The sequence below is a fragment of the Xenopus tropicalis genome, chromosome 8 (genome assembly GCF_000004195.4).
Source record: "Xenopus tropicalis strain Nigerian chromosome 8, UCB_Xtro_10.0, whole genome shotgun sequence".
Lineage (NCBI taxonomy): Eukaryota > Metazoa > Chordata > Amphibia > Anura > Pipidae > Xenopus > Xenopus tropicalis.
Genome location: NC_030684.2, coordinates 128558932 through 128578386, shown reverse-complemented (window position 1 = coordinate 128578386; position 19455 = coordinate 128558932). Strand labels below are relative to the sequence as shown.

General features: G+C 40.9%; 1 protein-coding gene across 3 annotated transcripts in view; it reads left to right on the top strand.

The window, feature by feature from the left end:
* The first annotated feature begins 420 nt into the window (after positions 1-420).
* The window catches only part of hjv (hemojuvelin BMP co-receptor), a 31413-nt gene continuing 12378 nt past the window's right edge, over positions 421-19455 (top strand). Inside the window, exon 1 of one of the 3 annotated variants that reach the window (XM_002938475.3) lies at positions 421-799. The gene's annotated coding sequence lies outside the window, so the exon portion shown is untranslated. Of the gene's footprint in view, positions 800-14521; positions 14972-14992; positions 15108-19455 lie in introns of those variants that run through there. The other 2 variants (XM_031891528.1, XM_031891527.1) reach the window with 2 other exon arrangements.

Here is a 19455-nt window from a genome sequence, read left to right as displayed (position 1 = left end):
AAGGCAACTTCGGCGACTTCGGCAAATCGCTATCCCACGGGCGACTTACATTCTAGCCGGTGGGATGGCATTGCGGGAAGATTTGTCGCCCGCGACAACAAAGATTTGTCGCGGGTCGACTAATCTCTCCGTGTGTCACTGCCCTTAAGGTGAATAAAGTAAATTTTATTTTCCGTAAGAGTTCTTTCCCCCCCGATCCCTCCCATTTCCCGGAGCTGCGGGTCCATATCTGATTCCCTATTTTTTTTAACGCTGCTGATTCCCAAATGTCATGTGCGGCGCTTGCGTCCCTGCTGTAGGAAGGTTTGACATATTGAGCATGCTGGCTCTCGCTACATCTGTTTCGATCTTTTTTTAGACCCCTCTTTCTCCCTCCCCTCCTTTCCTTTCTCCCCTTCCCTCTCCCACACCCTGCACTTCTCCCATCCAGCCAGGAACATATGTACAGAGCTGTGCGGAGAGGCCAGGAGAGAGCTGCCATACGCAGTTGTTGAGTAGGAAGCAGGTGCCAATGTCTATTGATTTATCTCCCCTGTGGTATCTGCAGAGCCCCTCTGAGAAAAACTGCACCCACCCTCTAAAAAAAGGTGGTGTCAGTGCAGAGCTCAGGGCACACAGCCTGGGTGCAGCCGGAGGGACTGCTTTGTATCCCATTCTGCTCAAAGTCTGAATGGTTTTGGAACTGCTTGAGTGGGACAGGATGAGATAGAGCATAGGGCCTGTCTCCGCCTGGGACATGCACCCTCAGCAGAGGGCAATATGGACAAGTGAGGAACGCTCTCGCCCTACTGAAGCCAAGGTAAGTCTCAAGTTCTTTGCAGAGCCCGGAAACAAGAAAACAATATTCTGGTTTAAAACACTGTAATTCCCTGATCTGCCCCCCAAAAATTGCATCTATATTTTTGATTTGGGAAAGGTCTGAAGCATAAAGCATAACTAACGGCAACCTAATTGATAAAGGTGATAAAAGTCAATACAGGTACCTGTTATTCAGAATGCTCAGGAGCTGGGGGTTTCCTGGATAAGGGGTCTTTCTGTAATTTGGATCACTATGCCTTAACTCTGTTAAATAATCATTTAAATATTAATTAAACTTGATAGTATTGTTCTGCCCCCCATAAAGATGAATTATTTCTTAGTTGGGATCAAGTACAGGTACTGTTTTATTATTACAGAGAAAAGGGAATCATTTAACCATGAAATAAACCCAATAGGGCTGTTCTGCCCCCAATAAGGGGTAATTATATCTTAGTTGGGATCAAGTACAGGTACTGTTTTATTATTACAGAGAAAAGGGAATCATTTAAACATGAAATAAACCCAATAGGGCTGTTCTGCCCCCAATAAGGGGTAATTATATCTTAGTTGGGATCAAGTACAGGTACTGTTTTATTATTACAGAGAAAAGGGAATCATTTAATCATTAAATAAACCCAATAGGACTGTTTTGCCCCAATAAGGGGTAATTATATCTTAGTTGGGATCAAGTACAGGTACTGTTTTATTATTACAGAGAAAAGGGAATCATTTAACCATGAAATAAACCCAATAGGGCTGTTCTGCCCCCAATAAGGGGTAATTATATCTTAGTTGGGATCAAGTACAGGTACTGTTTTATTATTACAGAGAAAAGGGAATCATTTAATCATTAAATAAACCCAATAGGGCTGTTCTGCCCCCAATAAGGGGTAATTATATCTTAGTTGGGATCAAGTACAGGTACTGTTTTATTATTACAGAGAAAAGGGAATCATTTAACCATTAAATAAACCCAATAGGGCTGTTCTGCCCCCAATAAGGGGTAATTATATCTTAGTTGGGATCAAGTACAGGTACTGTTTTATTATTACAGAGAAAAGGGAATCATTTAATCATTAAATAAACCCAATAGGGCTGTTCTGCCCCCAATAAGGGGTAATTATATCTTAGTTGGGATCAAGTACAGGTACTGTTTTATTATTACAGAGAAAAGGGAATCATTTAACCATTAAATAAACCCAATAGGGCTGTTCTGCCCCCAATAAGGGGTAATTATATCTTAGTTGGGATCAAGTACAGGTACTGTTTTATTATTACAGAGAAAAGGGAATCATTTAAACATGAAATAAACCCAATAGGACTGTTTTTCCCCAATAAGGGGTAATTATATCTTAGTTGGGATCAAGTACAGCAACTGTTTTATTATTGCAGAGAAAAGGGAATTATTTATAAAAATGTGAATTATTTGCTTAAATTGAGTCTATTGGAGATGACCTCCATGTAATTCGGAAACTTCTGGATAACAGGTTTACGGATAACAGATCCCAGACCTGTAATGGAAAAAATACTTTGTCATCTAGGAAAAGTAGTGAAAATTGCAAAAGTATTTTATGATGCAGCCAACGGCAGAAAGAATTTTGTTGCAAAATTTTCCGTTTTAGTTCATAGCAACGTATATATAATATGTATTTTCAGTATCAAAAAGCCATTTACGAGCATTTCTTACAGTGGCTATGAGCTATCAAAATTTGCAGCGGGGAAGTCTAAGCCATTGTACAATGCAATCATTTTGTTCTTAATTTTGCAACGGATTTTGATTAAAATCCCGCTGTATGTATGAAAATCCTACTGCTGCACAGCGGGGATTATAACTGGTACTCGCAGCGCCTCGTGTCATTGCTCATTACTTTGGAAACTCCAAATGTGATTTTACCAACCAATTAGAGATTTCATTTAAGATCTGGGTTTTTTGCAAGATTTCAATTCGGCCAAATTCTTATTATTCAGCCAAACCAAACGTGAAGCCTTAATGTCATGTGACTTTGTAATGGGCAACTAACAGGTCTTGGGTTTTTTACCGACTATAGTTTCAAATTCACCTGTTGAAGATGAAGTCAAATTTGACTCTGCATATTTAATTTTAAATTGGTTTGGCAATTGGACAAACGTATTGTGGAAGAGTCATAATGCATACTGAATTCCTGCATTCCAGCAGTGGGGCTTATTTACAAACACAGGGGAAGATTGCCGCAGCCCAGTTGCTTATATCGACATATCAGATATTTACCCTTATTACACTACCCATAGTACCCTGAATAAATCTGATTGCTGATTGGTTTCTATGGGTTACTGTACTGGGGTATATTTCTCCCGTATTAGTAAATGAAAAAATACAATAAAGGAGATATAAACCCAAAAACACATTTTGTCAAATAAAAGAAAATGTAATTCTAAGAATTTTCCAATATACACACACATATATATATATATATATACATAGATAAATTAAAACATTTTGAAAGATATTTGCAGAGGCGTCTGCAACTAAGAGCAGAATTTCTCTCTTTCTGCACTGCTGGTTCTGACTCTTAAAACTACATAGTAGAAGTCAGCTGCCCTCCTCATTACCTTTAAAAATAACTTTCATACAACTGAAAATGTGTCATTTTATTTCAGGGTTTATATCCCCTTTACAACAGGTATTTTGATGCCGGTGACGCTGTTTCTGGTTTAAGGCACCGAGAATTTGCACAAACGAGTGAATGTAGGAATAAAACTTATTATATCTTATGCCGTGCGAGTCATGTGTTCGGCTTTTTCTGGTCCTCGCTAAAAGGCAGAGCTAAAATAAGAGCAGAACCTAATACCCAGAATGCGCTGATGGAAGCTAGCAACACACTTTCTAGGGCAGTTTGATTCATTCATCTGCACACAAGTGGCACAGGGCAGTAACGAAAACACAGGAGCCATTGCCATTTTTTTATATAAAGTAGGACTTTGCAACGTCAGACCCTTGACTGTTGTTGAACTTCAACTTTCACAACCTGTGGCCAAACGTAAACAATGTGTGGCTGTCCCAGGATAATTGCCCTTGTTGGATCCCCTCCCAAAAGACACCATAATATAATTTATGAAGATTTTGCAACTCTTTGTTTTATATCTGATTTAAAGTGACTCCTTTTTTTTTTTTTTGCTCCAACAATAAATATCCTTTCTATTTACGAAACCGACCCCACTGGGTTTAATGTGGTGAGGTTGGCCGCAGCTGCTGCCGCTGAATCCGCAGCCAAAGCCTATTCGCATGCCAATGGCCTCTTTATTGAGGCTTTCCCTATTTGTGCAGGAGATTACAGGATGTCACAAGTCAGCGTTTGCCCAAACAGCTGTGATAATGTCAGCGCATACAGTGTTGGGCTTCAGAGCGGGACCCTGGCCCATCAGAGCTGTCTTTTTAGGGAGCGAATAGGGGACGGCAATGGGCACCACACATATCCGAATATATGGCTGCAGAGCAGTATATATAGGTAGGAAGTGTATCTGATAGTAAGTGTACCAAAGCAAGATGGTGGCAGTAAGGCTACATGGCACCAACAGGGCAATAACAATTAGGGACCTATTCACGGGCTAATTCAAATGGAAAATCATTCAATTTTTACAGTTATTTTGCACGTTTATTTGACTATTTAAGAAAATTTGCCTCCTTGCAGAAAATGTTTCCTTAGTTTTCTTTCATTGTGATCTTATTGTCCATTTTTCTGATATCCTCAGATGTACCTTTTTAATGCCAAGTAGGGTGGCCATCTTTTGTAGCTTCTAATACCGGCCTGGGTGGGGGGTTGTCTATGATAGGGTGGGTCAATGACATCAGAGACGGGGTTATGATGCAATGGGGGTGGGGTTGTGATGTAAATGGAAACAGCTAAAGTGTGGGGAAGAAGAATGAGTTGGGAGAGGTATTTGGAGGCGGGCAGGAGTCAGGGACAGGACTTGACCAGAGGACTAGTTATTTCAAATTTACTGGCAAGTACATTGGCCTTGGCTGGTATTTTACTGGCTAGGCTGGTGAAATACTGGCCAGGTGGCAACCCTAATGCCATTAAGTGCTTTTGTGGAGCTGATATTAACTGTTATTTATTTTTATTATTATTATTATTATTATTAAAGGGATGGTTTTCATTTTTATAGCACTGCATTAAATAATCGCTGTGACAAGTTCCAGAATTTAATTTTAGCAAGTTTTTTTCACTTCCAACAGGCCTCAAGTGGCATTTGAAGCTTACAAATAAATTATATTGGTGGTTATTAAATCCCTCATATAATGAATTTTTGAGGTTGAAACATAAAAAGAGACCTTAAGGGGTTATATAATAAAAGGCACTAAGTTTCCCAAGGACCATTAACCCATAGCAACCAATAAGCAGGTAGGATTTACTGGTCACCTGCAAACAGCTTATTGGTTGCTATGGGTTGCTCAGACATCTTATTGGTTGCTATGGGTTACTGCTCCTGGGCAAAGTGCCTTTTATTACATATGGGTGTTACTTACAGTCCACTAGTTGTTGCTGAAGGACAACTCCTAGCAGCCACCCTGCCCACAGCTGAAGGTCATACGTATATATATATACTCATGTTCGGTGGCAGTACACAGGGCCACCCTACTGCTTATATTTGGTCTGACAGAGGGTTGGTGACGTTTAGTTTGCCGTCCATGTTTGCTACCTCTCAAGGAATACTATAATTGTCCCAGCGCCCAGAGTGTGCCAGATCAGCTGTTCCTCCAGGTTGTAAATACTCCCTTCCTGACGGACGAGTATTCCGGGAATGGCTGGTGGGGTGTGAACGCTCTGCTGTGTAGTAGAAAACAAACGGACCACACACAAGCAAAATGGCCGAACCTGCTCACACACGGTCATGCTATTAACTCAATGTCAACCTGCTGCCCAGCTGTTGTTGATCTGCAGTTACCAGCACCTGTGAGCAGGATACACTGGGAGTCATACACCTCAGTATTATACATTTTTGGTCATTTAATGTCTATAGAGAATATACTGTGAAGTCCATTTAGTAACTTACTGCTGTGGAGTAACCCATGGCAACCAATTAGCAGGTAGCTTTTCAGCCTGCTGTAAGTAGAATAATGATTGGTTGCTGTGAGTTCCTGCATTGAGGCAAACCTCAAGGCAAAAACACAATACTATGTATTACAAACACATACATAGGTTTGTGTAGGCCACATTTTCTGTTAAGGGGCATATTTGCCCCAATGCAGCAACTCACAGCAACCAATTAAGGTGGCCATACACTGGCCGATTGTAGCTGCCGATATGGGTCCCTTAGGCCGATTCGGCAGCTTATCGGCCCATGTAGGGGCACCAACGACGGGCCTGCCCGACCGCCATCTGGGCTGAAATCGGGCAGATATCAATCAGGCAGTTTAAAAAATTTAGTCGGATCGGGGACTGCATCGTCTCATTGATGTGGTCCCCGAACTGACTGCACCCATTACCGTCGTCTTAATTTGATAAGATCGACTGAATTAGCCTAAATTCGCCCAATATCGCCCACCTGTAGTTCTTAACATGTATGGCCACCTTTATTCTACTTACAGCAGGAAGATAAACGCTACCTGCTGATTGGTTGCCATGGGTTACTCCACAGCACTAAGTTACAAAATGGACTCCACAGTATTTAGGCATGTGTAGGCCACATTTTCTGTTGATGGGCAGATTTGCCCCATGCAGAAACTTATAGCAACCAATCATTATTCTACTTACAGCAGGCTGATCAAAGCTAACAGCTAATTGGTTTCTATGGGCTTCTCCACAGCTTTAAGTTACAAAATGGGCTCCATAGTGATTACAAACATGAGTAAAAACGTACGCATTCACTTCATTTGCCTGCATTTATTTTCATAATCTATGCGCACATGAAGCCACGGGAATGACTGGGGTGTAACTTTATGTGGCATGGGTGGTTGGATATTCCAGGGGTGCGATCCACAACCTCAAAGATAACGCCTCTGTAAAGCTGACATGTTTTTGGTGTGAAAAAAACATGGGAGTCAAACAAAAAGTAGTGGTTTTTACCTAATCTATATCACTGATAACAGCAGGAGTTGCTCAGTGGAGCACTCGCAGAGAGAAGATGCACAGTAGCGATGTCTGATACGCATTATGGCAGACACATCAAACAGCCTGTAGTCACAGCTCGTTTCCACTGAAAGGAACTCCAAACATTTCAATTTGCTCTGCTTGTAAGTGCATATTGTTCTCGTCACTGAATTAGAAAGCGAGACACATGATTTCCATATGTTATTTATATGGAGCAGTTTGGCTTTTCTTCCTGTCCTTCAGATAGAGAAAACAGGAAGTGAAGGGTGCAAAGGGAAATGGTTCCAGACGTATTAAATGCAACAAATCTATAAATGTAAGGTCAGTGAAGCAGCTGCTTATTCTGATGCTTGGGAGGCCTCCGATATTTAGAGGCCCCTCCACAAACCTCACTGGATTTTATTTACTGGCCTCTGGCTATTTGCCTCCATGGCTTAACCTCCTCTCCGCTACATAAACAGAGCATGCCTAAGTAATACTCAATATCTGACAGTGATCCAGTAGTCTCATTTAGTTATATCATGTTTGCAGTGCACAGGAACAGCATTGAATCACATATAGGAACCAAGGCTCCCAGGCAGGACTGCTATCATATTTATATTAACCTGTCTTTGTATTTATTAACCCTCAGTGACATGCATTGCAGCGCCAGATAAATAGTCTGGAAACTGCAGGGGGGGATCATTAGTTTACTGTTGCAAGTGTAAGAGCACTAAGGGGTAAAACACTTGCATCATGGGTCTGGCAGTACCTCCCTTTGGATTTGTTTATCAGGAAAGAGGTTTCTTAACACCTGTTATAGGGCAGGTAGTAACACAGGGCTCCATTGCAACCTAAACCCTACTGGCCCTGTCCAACTTGTGTCCAATCACACTTTAATGAATACAGTGCTGCCAAATGCAGGCAACTCTGTACTCATGGGCCAAAGCAGGTTTCCTGCAATGAGTGCAGAGACTTGCAGTAAGTCTTCCTGCAGTTTTGGGGGCAAAAGGTGTAATTAGCACTGGGATTGCACCACTTTTTTCACTTTGCCCCTACCCTGTAGATATATTAAAAGAAGGGGTAAAAAAAATGATGAAAGTAAATAGCAAACACATGGGTTTCTGGTGGGCCCAGGTGTCAGTCAGTTAGCTCTTCTGCTGTCACAACCCTGGGGCTTAGTGTATCTATTTAATAGAAAAGATGGGACAAGGAGGGAGTGGATTTAAAGTGAAGGAAGAAGAGGTGAGATAGTAGGTTCCGACCCCGAGCAAGTCCAGCCATTTTCATCTCACAATGTTGTGCCCCTAGCAGCTCCCCAACTTGCAACTTGACCAAATGCATTACATGTACCAAATGCACTAAATGGACATCATGAGACTGGTTTTATTATTATAATTATGCTCTTGAATGATCATATTTGCAGTCGTCTTGTGGATTCCATAATTATAAAGTCATCTGTATGTTAGGATAGGCGGTGGGGGGCGGGGGGTTGTTAAATAAAAAAAAAGCACCAAAGAAGTTTGATATATGTTGCTAAGTGAGACTGCACAACACTAGATGGGGGATTTAGCCCTTGATTCGGAACCTGCTCCACAGCTGTCTGCAGCCATGATACAGAGAGATTAGTGATGCATTTTTCTGCTCGCTCCCCAGAGCTCCCATTGACATATACAATATGGTGGGTCTCCTGTTCTGCAGGACACCTGGTCAACATCACTACACCGGAGAGGCCGCCTATTCTGCATCTTGTGTGCACATGTTCCTGTGAGCGTTGTTAAATCTATCACCCGTCCAAAAGCCTGTTCCCCCGATACCTCACTTGTACGATAATATATGTCTACATGTACGGGCTAGCACATCAGGGTCACATTAACTCTTCATTAGGACTCCCTTCTGACCCCAAGCGTGGCAACAGACATTTTATAGAACGTGACCACAGAGTCTATTTCTCATCTCAGGAGAATGCCAATGAAGCGTTTATGATTAACGTAGTACTTAGAAAAGTAAATTATTTTCAAAATCGCAGGATTTACAGAAAAAGTGGTTACATTTTTGTACCAAAAAGGATCAACCTGTTAACCTGTTATATCAATAGGTGGAAAGGAACAAGGCTGCCTTTTATTCCCTCTTTGGTTTTTTTTCTAAATATGCTTTCTTAGCATTACTAGTTCTGTAAACTATAGAATTGTATCAGTCCAATCCTCTTACAGAGGAATCCTGAACCACAGAATGACATTGGTTGCTGACTGGACCTCTCCAGAGGCCGGCTGCCTTTAGGATGATGTAAGGGACCAAAATAATGACCTGCTTGTCCAATATCTGACTGAGGATCTCAATGAGTCTGCAAAGGCCCCTATTATGATCACATTGTTGGCTCAGGAGTCAAATGTTCGGATCAGTCCAATTTGGACCACCACCTGAGAGGCCAAATCAGGAAAGGCAGTGGATATTTCCATGTATGGCCAACTTAAGAGATAGAAGACAGCGCTAGAGAAGAGAAGTGACAGCGGCCAGGAAGCATGAAATGTAAGAATAAAGAAACTGTGAAGAAAGAAAGATGCATTGAAGTGGAGCATAATATGCACAGAGAGAAATGTCAAATGGAGCTTAAATGCCCTCTCCCAAGGGGCACTGGTTCACCCACCCCAACTCTGCAAGCCCCTTTTATGATTCATGAAAGAATTTGCACTGTCCCTATGCCTTTTTTATATCCCTACTGTTTAAGGCCTACCTGTGTACTAACCAATGGTGGAGCAAAGAAGAGAAGGGGGTAAGAATGATAGAAGGAGAGACTGGCATTTGTAATAAAAAGATCTATTTTCTCTCTTACTTGTATAGGATATGCATAGGAATTAAAAGTGTACATATTGCAGATGGACTACAGAATGTGAGGCCACTTGCTACCACACTGCTTATGGGAGCACAGACTTAAGGTTACAGAACAACCCGGAATTCATTGTGCTTCCACATCAAAGCCTGTGTCAGGCAATGCAGAATGTGAAGGACAAATGGGCAGGTTTGGTGCCGTGGAATAAAAAGAGGGGTCAGAGAGCAGCACATGCAGAAGGCTTCCCGTCCTGCCCATCCCGCAGGCAGCTATTTCTATTACTGCTTAGCAGGTGAACCTCTTAATTGGCTTCTGCTTCGGGTTAAAGCTAAATTTAGCAGCCTCTGTGAGCTCCCCTTGCAAAAATAATTGTGGGCACCGAGATGTACGCATCGGGCAAGGGTCTTACAGGGAAGCTAAATGCAGCAAAAAACCACAATCGACTTCATACCTATCAGATATCATCATTGTGGTTCTTGTGTGTCGTTAGAACTCTTCCAATTACTTAATGACAAACTGTGGGAGGGAGGGATATAAAGCATTTTCTAGCGAGGGTTGGTTTTAGGGTAGGGCAGAGATGCTGGGATTACAGGGGTACTCTTACTGGGGCAGGGAATGTGGAAGAAATTGCAAACTAGATATTATTGTATTATTACAGTTGCCCAACCTGTAGCACCCTAGCTGGAGTTCAACAATTACATGCACACTCTGCATTTACTCACTGGTTGCCTCATTGGGTGCCATGAATAATAAATTATCAAGTAAATGCAGATTATAACACTTAAACAAAAACTAAATGTTAAAACTCAGCGGGAGGGCCAATATGCCGGGCACTCTCTAAGGGAGGTAAATGGTAAACCTTGTGGCCCAGGATGGTCTGCTTCTTCCATAAAAATCCCATTGGTCCTGGGGTACTTTTTTTCTAGGGTGCTGTGCCACTCCATTTGATCCATTACCAAGTATCCCCTGCGCCACCCTGAGCAGAAGAATGCCAAGTATAGGAAATGCACCTTATGTTTTATGGTCGCAAAGTTAGCGATTTGTCTCCAACATGTTGGTGAGTGTGATTCTGTTGGAATGAATGGGAGCAGTGTGCCCATGCAATCTGTTTGTGCAACATAGCAAAGGACATAAACACCAACCTGTGAGCAAATAGCAAATAGGTGTGCTACTTACATAAGCAACAAGGGCAAACAATGTGATTGGTTGGCAGGTCATAATACTGGGGTTTATTCAGCTGATAGCAAATGCCCATTCAGTTACAGGTTTCCATAGACCACAAACACACACAGCATGGAATGACATACAGCAAATACAAAACACATCAGGATAGATATGCTGCACATTAAGCGTCACACCTTAATCTCTTATGTATTGTTCATCTTGGACCTGACCCATTATGATATTTAAAATGACTTATAATAAGCAGACCCCCGAATCACCCATATTATTACATTAAGAGCTGTGAATTTTTTCTATTACTTGCCCTTTATCTGCTGCTCGAGGTATTGACCGCCATCTAGTGGCCAGTGTGGCATTTATCTCACGGCTTGATTTCATAAATATTCCAGATATTAGGTAAATACTCAATGCTTTTCATGGAAGATCTACAGGAATAAAACCAATGTTGTGGAGTTAGAAAGATAAATACACACTTTCCACAATCTTTAAAGCTATCAGGATATATTCGCATCAAAGCCAAGAAACTGTATAGTGTGACAGTAATAACATAGTGAATATTGGGTGCAGGGACTTCCCCTGAGCATAGCGCAAGTGAGATGCCAAATCTGCCTGATGCCCATTTGAGGTGTCAGAAGTCTAAAGTTCAAAGCTGGACCCAGAGTGGAGCCCCGCCAATGCAAGCTCTAAATTTTACTCCTGTCCAGACGGTCTTTGTTCCATAATGAGGAATACACTTCTCAATTTAGGCAACTAAAAACTCTAAGCAAGGCCTAGCAGGCTCGTTTTTTTTATCCGCTGGACAGAATGTTCTCAGGCCAACGTTGCCCTGTATGGGGCAATTATTATGACAGCCATTAGCCAGGTTTAGGCATTTATATTCTGCGTGAATGCACAGTGCCTGCAGGGCCATCATTTCTATATAGGCACCTGAGGGCCCATTCCTAGGGCAGGTGCCTGTATAGAAAACTGGAAATTGTTTTTAAAACCCAGTGGCCAAATCCAGTGTTGGGGGCAGCCCTTTCTGATCTGAGTGATACATGCATATAAGTCTGTAGGCAAGAGGAGAAGTTCTTAGGGTAACATCAGATGGAAATAGGCCACTAAGTGCATATAATAACATGCTCTCCCACCTTGAAACAAAGAGTATGGACTCCCAGGCCTACCATTTTGACTTTGGTCCTTCCTGGAAATCCATATTCTTTTGTTTCAGGTTAGGGGGTCAGGTACAGATTTAGGGTTAAGGTGATGCAGGTTTTTTTTCCTGAGCAGCTAAAAATCAGGTTGGATTGTTGCGTCACTACAACCAATTAGACCTTTGTAGGTCTCCAACACAAAACTACCATGGCCTTTCTGAATCCCTTGATGTAAATGGTGACCTACCTAATGCCTCTGGCAGTTGTGCTCCCTGTACTGGAAATGCTCTAGTGCAACAAGCACAATAGCGCACACTAGCGCTAAATGGGGAACTCCACCCAAACACAAGTTAAATGTTTTGAAAAGTAAACATAATTTCAAGCAACTTTGCAATGTAAATCATTTTATAAATATGCAACTTTTTCATGATTTTTCATGTAATAATATGGTTTGGAACAGTTCTCTAAGCCCCGCCTCCTGTTCCCCTGCTGATCTGGCTGGCTACTTTGAGACTAGAATAGTGCCTTCAGCCTGCCAATAAGAAAAAGAACGTCACAGTGCAATGCATTCTGGGTTATGTAGTTCCTGCATGCTGTCTGTGAGCTGTGGAGAAGTTGCTACGATTTGTAACATCAGTGTTTTAGTCCCTTCTCCCCTGCCAGGACTTAAAATGATGCTGAAATAGAAGAACTGTTTTGCAGCTTGATTTCAGCATATACAAATTGTATTTATTCATATTTTTTGAAGGATTACAGTGATAGGAATATTAGGGGTTTCTGTGCTGTGTGGGGCTCTAACAAATTTTGCTCGGAAGCCGGCATTTTTCTGTAAGATACCAGGGGCTGCCACTGGAAAAGTGACCGTATAGTTATAATAGGAGTGACACTGCCGGTTAAAGGAAAAAACCCCAGTCTGCTTTTGCATACATCACAAGCTCAGCCTAAAGATCAGGGCAGGTTTTATAGTGGTGCCTTTACCTTTGGGCTCCTAGAATTAGAACGTTCCACTGTTGAACCACTATTAGATATTTCAGTACAAACGTCACAAGAGTGACTGCAATTAGTACAAAAAGTTAACAATTTAAACCAAAGGCAGACAGATTCCTATAAAGTGGCCAAGATTTAATACAGAAAAGAGAGAAGACACAAGAAATGCATGCCTCCTCTCGTAAAACCTTTCTTTTCCCTGCGCTTGTAGGAGAATGCCAGGGTGGGTTTTGCTAATAGGAAATGCACACTTTTTCCATCTTTTCCTTCCCAAAGCTGAAACGCACATTTTGGTAAATAGAAATTCCCTCTCCTACTGTATTCTCTAACATGTAATGGCAAATCCAGAGAGCTCTCGCCCACCTGAAACCTTGCATAGAATGTCAGAAACCGACACACTCTGACTGAAGCCTGGGAACTTTCTCCACTAAATTAGAAGTATTGTGCTTAATTCAAGAAAAGCCTACCACAGATTTTGAATGATTTTGATGATAATGTGACTGTTGTGACTTCAGTTAAACATAAATTATCTTCTTTTGTTCTCCCCCACCCCTCTTTATAAAACTTAATAAAAATTATAAGTTACAAAAAAAAACATAAATTATCTTCTTCTCAGATATACATCTTAACTTCCCCCTAACCATTACTCCTTATAATACATCAGAGTTCCCTGTATAACTCAGCCTGCAGCCTTGTGCCTTTATATGGGCACAGAACCCCTCAGTGACTGCTAATATCCTTATCATTTACAGTAGGGGGTACATTATCCCTTATAATACATGAGTGATACTCAGAGTTCCCTGTATAACTCAGCCTGCCGCCTTGTGCCTTTATATGGGCACAGAACCCCTCAGTGACTTCTAATATCCTTATCATTTACAGTAGGGGGTACATTATCCCTTATAATACATGAGTGATACTCAGAGTTCCCTGTTTAACTCAGCCTGCAGCCTTGTGCCTTTATATGGTCACAGAACCCCTTGGAGACTTATAATATCCTTATAATTTACAGTGGGGGTACATTATTCCTTATAATACATGCACCCTTGTGCCTTTATATACCTATTACACAGGCATTGACTAATATCCCAATACATTAATTTATACTATGGATTCACCATCCCCTCTATAAATAAAATATACTTCCATACAGATACATGAATGTTCTTATTTACAGAATTTGAATTTGACAGGGTTAAAATCCCAGCTCCAAACAAAAGGGGGGACACTAAAAACTGAAATCCCCCCAAGCAGAAGCATTAATATTCTAGGGGTCGGGGCACCAGGCAGGAAAGCAACATCTGCACTGCATTTATTGCTGAAGACTAGTCACTTATATATGACTTGAATACATGGATACATTACTCCTAATACATTACCTTCCTTCATATTTTATATTCAGATTACCGTTAGTTCCACCCCCCTTCCAAAAATGTGCCCTAATGTGCCCTAATTTTGCTGTCCGGGAAACTGTTAATCATTACCTTAGTGTCTTTGGAAGGGGGCAAAGGCTTCTGTTCAGTGGGTTTTTGCGTGTTTATAATCAGACATCAGCACAACGGCCCGAGGGGGGTTCTATTGCCCAGTGACCCCTATTCCACTTATTGTGCATGGAGATTTACGTTAAAACGAGCAAAATATTTCTATAGATATCTGCACCGTTCAGTTTGGATAAACGATACATTTTTACGGCTACAGTTTTTAATTTATTTTTGGAGAGGGTGACCCTCTCTTTTTTTTTTTGATATATGAAAGATCCAGAAGTGGCACGAAGAATAAATCCCAAACCTGTTGCTGTCATTAGATCTCCTTAATGAAGGGTACGGATCAGTCTTAAAAGGGCTTTCTAAACTGACAGCTATTGGAGCAGCTGCTATCCGTATATCCCCGGACAGCTGCCTCGGAAACGCCTGGAACAAAGCTTGCATGGAGCAGGAGAGAATGGGGGCCCTCTCCCCGCTGCACACCTTCCCCATAATCACCATTGGAGGGTCAGTACACCCACAACTGAACTGGATGGTCTTTATAATACAATACCTTCCATAGACGCCGCTTGTATGAATCCAGTATCTTGTCTTGTGGGGGCTCGATGCCCCCCAATGTAAGGGGTAACATGGAACTTCAACAGTAAGTTTGGTTTCAAACACAATGGGGATACTTTGGGTTAAGGGAGGGCTAGGAAAGTTGGGGTGCCCCAACAACAGCTGAAGGAAAACTAAACCCCCATATAATGTAGGTCTCTATAAAAATAATAACATAAAACAGATCATATGTGAAACTCTGCTTCATTTTAATTAAAAATAAATACTATTTAGTAGTATGTGCTATTGGGTAATCCTAAATAGAAAATTGCCATTTTAAGTACAGGTATAGGACCTGTTATCCAGAATGCTCGGGACCAAGGGTATCCGGATAAGGGGTCTTTCTGTAATTTGGATCTCCATACCTTAAGTCTACTTAAAAATAAATAAAACATTAATTAAACCAAACAGGATTGTTTTGCATCCAATAAGGATTATTTATATCTTAGTTGGGATCAAGTACAGGTACTGTTTTATTATTACAGAGAAAAGGGAATCATTTAACCATTAAATAAACCCAATAGGGCTGTTCTGCCCCCAATAAGGGGTAATTATATCTTAGTTGGGATCAAGTACAGGTACTGTTTTATTATTACAGAGAAAAGGGAATCATTTAACCATTAAATAAACCCAATAGGGCTGTTCTGCCCCCAATAAGGGGTAATTATATCTTAGTTGGGATCAAGTACAGGTACTGTTTTATTATTACAGAGAAAAGGGAATCATTTAACCATTAAATAAACCCAATAGGGCTGTTCTGCCCCAATAAGGGGTAATTATATCTTAGTTGGGATCAAGTACAGGTACTGTTTTATTATTACAGAGAAAAGGGAATTATTTAACCATGAAATAAACCCAATAGGACTGTTCTGCCCCAATAAGGGGTAATTATATCTTAGTTGGGATCAAGTACAGGTACTGTTTTATTATTACAGAGAAAAGGGAATCATTTAACCATGAAATAAACCCAATAGGACTGTTCTGCCCCCAATAAGGGGTAATTATATCTTAGTTGGGATCAAGTACAGGTACTGTTTTATTATTACAGAGAAAAGGGAATCATTTAACCATGAAATAAACCCAATAGGGCTGTTCTGCCCCCAATAAGGGGTAATTATATCTTAGTTGGGATCAAGTACAGGTACTGTTTTATTATTACAGAGAAAAGGGAATCATTTAACCATGAAATAAACCCAATAGGACTGTTCTGCCCCCAATAAGGGGTAATTATATCTTAGTTGGGATCAAGTACAGGTACTGTTTTATTATTACAGAGAAAAGGGAATCATTTAACCATGAAATAAACCCAATAGGACTGTTCTGCCCCCAATAAGGGGTAATTATATCTTAGTTGGGATCAAGTACAGGTACTGTTTTATTATTACAGAGAAAAGGGAATCATTTAACCATGAAATAAACCCAATAGGGCTGTTCTGCCCCCAATAAGGGGTAATTATATCTTAGTTGGGATCAAGTACAGGTACTGTTTTATTATTACAGAGAAAAGGGAATCATTTAACCATGAAATAAACCCAATAGGGCTGTTCTGCCCCCAATAAGGGGTAATTATATCTTAGTTGGGATCAATTACAAGGTACTGTTTTATTATTAAATTTTATATTATTATAGAAAATTCTAAATTTTAAAATATTTGATTAAAATGGAGTCTATGGGAGACGGGCTTTCTGTAATTCGGAGCTTTCTGTATAATGGGTTTCCAGATAAGGGATCCCATACCTGTACTAAGGGCCGCCCCCTGGGATCATAGGATTCTCAGTGCACACAAACAAGCCAAGGCACACATACATCAGCCAATGAATGGACAGAGTTCTGCCTTTTGCTTCCACACTACTTCCTGTTACAGTCAGAGCTGCATTACTTCCTGTCAGCTGATCTCTGAGGGGGCACACATATATATACCCTATATATAGTGTATATATATGATATATAAACTGCCCTCCGTGCCACACTCTAGAACTGGAATATCAAAGACAGGAGATTATTAATGATAGCTATTAGCCAATCAAACCTGCCCGAGAGTCTGGGTCATTGATATCAAGATCGGCCAGGGCAAAAGGAATTGCTTCATACCTGACCGATATGAGAATATTTCATTCTTTCCTATGTAAGGCTCCCCAATCAAACATTGAGCAATCACTTTGACCATTACTTGATTGTGTGTGTTACTGATAATTGTGGCCTCATGTTTAATTGCATTATGTAGCTTCCTTTTTAAAATGTTTTGATTAATTTAAGAAATATACAAAAAAAAACTCATGTATTATAAGGGATAATGTACCCCCTACTGTAAATGATAAGGATATTAGCAGTCACTGAGGGGTCCTGTGCCCATATAAAGGCACAAGGCTGAGTTATACAGGGAACTCTGAGTATCACTCATGTATTATAAGGGATAATGTACCCCCTACTGTAAATGATAAGGATATTAGCAGTCACTGAGGGGTTCTGTGCCCATATAAAGGCACAAGGCTGCAGGCTGAGTTAAACAGGGAACTCTGAGTATCACTCATGTATTATAAGGGATAATGTACCCCCTACTGTAAATGATAAGGATATTAGCAGTCACTGAGGGGTTCTGTGCCCATATAAAGGCACAAGGCTGCAGGCTGAGTTATACAGGGAACTCTGAGTATCACTCATGTATTATAAGGGATAATGTACCCCCTACTGTAAATGATAAGGATATTAGCAGTCACTGAGGGGTTCTGTGCCCATATAAAGGCACAAGGCTGCAGGCTGAGTTATACAGGGAACTCTGAGTATCACTCATGTATTATAAGGGATAATGTACCCCCTACTGTAAATGATAAGGATATTAGCAGACACTGAGGGGTTCTGTGCCCATATAAAGGCACAAGGCTGCAGGCTGAGTTATACAGGGAACTCTGAGTATCACTCATGTATTATAAGGGATAATGTACCCCCTACTGTAAATGATAAGGATATTAGCAGTCACTGAGGGGTTCTGTGCCCATATAAAGGCACAAGGCTGCAGGCTGAGTTATACAGGGAACTCTGAGTATCACTCATATTATAATAGTAGTGGACATGTACAGTATATCCATGCACTGGGGCAAAATATGCATCTGTGCCCCTTTCCCCCAACAACTCTCATTATCATTGCCACCACATTTATGGCTGGGCACTATAGAAGGGAAATAGGTGCAGTGCCCCCCCCCCCCCCTTCCCGTTCCTACCGATAGTTACAGTAGTGTTTTATACGGGATCAAGTACCCCCAATTGTATAATATGAGGATATTAAAAGTCAACTTCAAAAAGACAAGAAACACTTTGCAAATGAACACTGGGAGCAAGGTGTTTGTAACAGAAAATCTGATCCTTTATTTATAAAGTGCGGACATGTTTGATAAATCCTTGCTGGGTTCCTCACGTACCCATGGCTACTGCACAGGCAAAGAGAGGTTAGTGGAAATGGAAAACATAGTCTCGTTGCACGTGTCAGTGCTACATGGCTATAACCAGCTCAGTTTTTTGGAGTTACAATAGGCAGCATATGTTTATAGCCTGGAAAAGGAATGACTTCAGTAAACACCTGCATGATTACAAGTAGTGTTTAACTACGGCTTTCTGCTTATGTTTTCCAAAATAATAACATGTGCATTGTAAAGGATTCTCTAGCATCCTCACCTCCCCCAATGAATCAAATAAGGATATTAGAAAACACACTGGAGTTCCGTTCCCAGTATAAAAGCACTTAGCCTGCTGTCTCTGTACCTTTATATGGTCACGGAAGTCCTTGGTGACTGCTAATATCCTTATATTTTGCAGTAGGGGGTTACATACATTAAATATATATCTTTTTATGCTGCTGCAGTGCTCAGCAGGAGACAAGTGAATGTTCCAGAAATCAAACAACATGCTGAGCTGTCAGAGACAAATAACTGGATCTCCAGGTGCACAGGAAAAATAATGAATGTGGTCATTAACCTTCCAGTCACTATTTAGCTGGGAAAAGTTTTAAGTTTCTATGCAACATACGGCATTATGGAATAGATACATTATAAAAATACACAGTTATCTCTAGCAGACTTGTGCCTTTAGACTGTCATAAATTCCAAAGTGACTTCTAATATCCTTATAATTTACAGTAGGGGGTACATTATCCCTTATAATACATGAGTGATACTCAGAGTTCCCTGTATAACTCAGCCTGCAGCCTTGTGCCTTTATATGGGCACAGAATCGCTCAGGGACTTCTAATATCCTTATCATTTACAGTAGGGGGTACATTATCCCTTATAATACATGAGTGATACTCAGAGTTCCCTGTATAACTCAGCCTGCAGCCTTGTGCCTTTATATGGGCACAGAACCCTCAGTGACTTCTAATATCCTTATCATTTACAGTAGGG